General features: G+C 38.8%; 1 pseudogene; it reads left to right on the top strand.

The window, feature by feature from the left end:
• Positions 1 to 1,453: 1,453 nt before the first annotated feature.
• LOC141101892 (U2 spliceosomal RNA) lies at positions 1,454 to 1,564 on the top strand (annotated as a pseudogene).
• The last annotated feature ends 2,188 nt before the right edge of the window (positions 1,565 to 3,752 follow it).

The raw sequence follows: 3,752 nt of genomic DNA, 5'->3' as shown, positions 1-3,752 counted from the left end.
TCATTTATATATAATTTTGAAAGCACAAATATAAGTAAGCATGCCCTTACTTATGGTTTTCAGTTGCAATATAAGAAATGCATTTGTAGCGCCCTGCACCTAGTGAGCAGACGCTATTTTCTTTTTGAAATTTAAAATAGTTGAAGCTATAGTTTAGGCTCAACTTATTATTGCCTAAATTTAATGGTTTCTGTGTCAGATTGGCTGGACTGTGCAGATTTCCATCTAACCATGGGTGGTGCTGTCATCATTGGTGGATCGGGAAATACAGTCTGGTCAAACTCATTGACTACTCATTGCTCAGAGGCATTTCGGTCGGAGTGTTCACACACCGGACATTTCTGGGTAGGGGTATTTAAGGCACAGACGCCAGCTTTAGAGCGTTTAGATCATCCACAATTTGTTCACCCAGAATCGTAAGGTCTGTGGCAGAGACCGTGTTCGAGCATTGCATCGGCTGCTAGGTCAGTGAGAGGGGCCTATCTGGTGATTGCTAAATCCAGCTGTGGAAGTGTTATTCGCTGGATGTAGAAATTATCTCCACCCGCAACGTCCAAGGTACCTGAATCCCTTTTCACCCTCTGTCTTTCTATTGCATATGATGCTACTAAATAAAACTTGGGGGAAAAAAAGGACTAAGTGTTGGAGCCAGTGTTTCAATTGAACGAGTGATGAGTACCCCTAGGATTGACACTGAAAAGGAGGTAACAGTAAGCCCGAAAAAAAATAATTAGCAGTTGCTTTGGGGTGAAGAGATTAAAGTACTAATCTGATACCCGGAGTGACGCTACACATTCATTGGTGTTTTTACTGCAGTTCAAGCTTTGAGTCACGGAGGCATGTGAGCAAATGTACAGTACGTGGTAACCAGAAGCCCATAGCCAGTGTATCCTAACTATCGTAATGCCGTTTCTGTAATCTGCAAGCTCAAGTGAAATCTAATACACTAGCATTAGGATGTGGTATGTACATGCTCGTCATCCATCAGTGTTGTTATGTATTAGGGAGACTCCAAATAAACATCATCACCCTGCAGGGGCATGTGTGAACAGTGGTGTCCCTGACATCCACGACAGCCATGTGACAGTTCATGACATCACAAGCCTAAGGTCAAGTCAAATGAGGCCACTAAAGGTCAGGCCCCAGTTCTACGTCAAGCCTTTAGGAGACAGGTGCTTGATATGCACAAAGAGTAATGGAATTTAGTATAACTGGTTAAAAACAGAAATAGGAGGTCAAGACCTGTGCTGAACTGGCTCTAAAAGCAGCCCTCACGTACAAATAAATGAAAATGATCATGTTATTCTATTGAAAGGTCTAGATTCAATGCTACTTCCACCTAAAACAACATTAAAGCTTTGTGCAGTTACAGGAGATCTTCTGTTGGCTGTATGAATTTTGGAACTGCAGTGGGGGGGCTCTCTACAGGTCCCAGTTAAATGTACCTAATGGTAATTCTCTGCTTTATGGCTAAGATCAAGTGTAGTATCAGTTCTTATCAAATATAAAACAAAATTCTATCAGCGCAAATATGTGAAATAAATTGTGACATCAATCACCTCTTTACCAATAACTAAAAGTGAGTGATTTCCCAAAAATTATCACTAAAATAAGTATCAGAAAATACCCCCCACCTGGCTGCTGCACACACAGAAAAATGCATTCACTTCACATAAATAATATATATAACCAAACAGCGTTGCGTTGCCTAAATATCAAAGTAACTGAAAATAAAACCTAATAAAAGTAAATACATGATTAACTTGAAATTAGCAAAATACTTGGTGCATAATCAAATATTCGTGTTCCCTGATTTTCTGATACTTATTTTGGTTATTGGTAAAGAGGTGATTGCGGTCAAAAATGTTTTCATATATTTGCACTGATAGAATTTTGCTTTATATTTGCATATCTATTTTTCACCCCACTATTACCCGCATTTATGGAGGTATTCCAGTTTTTGGAACGCAGGGAGGTGAAAATTGATGAGATTTTCTCCGGGGATATTCACAAGGGAGTGAGTGATGATCTCTCCCATCTCATCAAGAAACTTGGTTTCTTGATGGAGAAAAAGATTCAAACGTGGTGGGATCTTGTGTCATTTGAGCAGTATATCGCCAATAGTTTAGTTCCCAGGCGTTTGCGATGGGATCTTCCTCCTAATGATGGTTTAGATGATGAAGATTCCCTTAAGGATTGTTTTTTGTTTTTTAATACAAAGGGAATTGAATTATTAGAGTTTTTATTAAAATGCAAACAAATAAGGATGAGATCACTTGAGAGTCAGATTTTGGAAATCAAGGAAAAACTTGAGCAGTTCAGAAATGACTCTGAGTTTGTCAAATTATCAGGAGAGCTTATCAAAAAGTTGGATAAACTAGACAAAGAAACGCAAGAGAAAAAAAGAAAAAAGTACAATAGGGACACAGGGGATTTTAAGAATAAAGAAGTTTGGCAACAAAATAATAGTGAAGAAGTCCAAGGACCCACCCAATTAAATGCCCAGTTTAATAAAGGCACTAAAAAAAGGGAAATGAAAGTAGTGCCCCAACTCCATCAGGGGGAAACCCAGAAACATGTGGGAGGTGCTCAGAGTAATATGGGTCAGCCACAAACTCAACGTACACCCTCTGGAGGTAACTGGTGGGGAAGAGAGAATGTGAGGGAGACACCTAGGAGAGGGAGAGGGAACCTCAACCCTTATTCCCACTATAACCCCAATTTGACATCCAATTTTTACTCCCCACCTCCAAATGAGAATTGGGATCAGAGGAACCCCACTCAGAGTAATTATCCGCAGTCCCAAGGATCCTATACTAATGATTATATGTACAATGTACCGGTGGACAATCACTATTCTACTCTAGCTAATCGACCAGAAGGCTTTCAAGGTGTTTTTTTAGGGAGACCCCCTCCTCAGATGAACGATCCAACCCTGACTGGAAATGTAAGAGGGGGGAAAAGAAGAGAAAGAGAGGGAGGAGGACAGGAAGAAGTACCCAAAAAAAAAAAAAAAAACAAACACCAGTAGGGACTGGGATTTATAACTTGAGTGATGTTGATCTTAATAAGGAAGAGATTATGCTTTTAGAAAAAGGACTCAAATATGCACAGATTAAAAATTTTTTTTTTAACTTATAACTTTTTATTTGCAAGATTGTACATAATACATGAAAAGCATTGGTATACATGTTTAACATCTTACAGAAGATATTCCGCATTCAAAGAACATGATACACATATATTACTATCATGTAGTTAGTTCTGTAGGTTCATATATAATCCGTACACTTCCACACTCATATTTAGTAAGTATCAGGATAAGCACCGTTTATATGCATGTCATAGACTCTTGTAACCATCTATCCCATATTCTGTTATACTTGTTTGGACAACCTCTGTTAATATAGAGGAATTTTTTATATGGAAGGGTTGTGTTAATGTCTCTTTTCCAGTCCACCAATTGAGGGGGTTCGGATCTCATCCATTGTCTGGCAATAATTTTCCTAGCTGAAAATAAAGTTTCATGTAGGAATATTAGTGTGAATTTGTCTAGTACATCTGGAAAAATTCCCAGTAGGCATTGTTTTGGGTCAAGAGTTAATGGGGACCCCATGTCGTCATGCAAGAAGGCAACTATTTGTTTCCAGTAATCTTGTATCTTCTGACAAGACCATATAAGGTGAAAGAATGTGCCTGTTTCAGTTCCACACATTGGACATGTGATGGATTGACTTCTTTTATATCTAGCT

Source organism: Aquarana catesbeiana, linkage group LG06, assembly GCF_042186555.1.
Source record: "Aquarana catesbeiana isolate 2022-GZ linkage group LG06, ASM4218655v1, whole genome shotgun sequence".
Classification (NCBI taxonomy): Eukaryota; Metazoa; Chordata; class Amphibia; order Anura; family Ranidae; genus Aquarana; species Aquarana catesbeiana.
The sequence above is the reverse complement of the archived record's forward strand: the minus strand, read 5'-3'. Positions and strand labels throughout refer to the sequence as shown.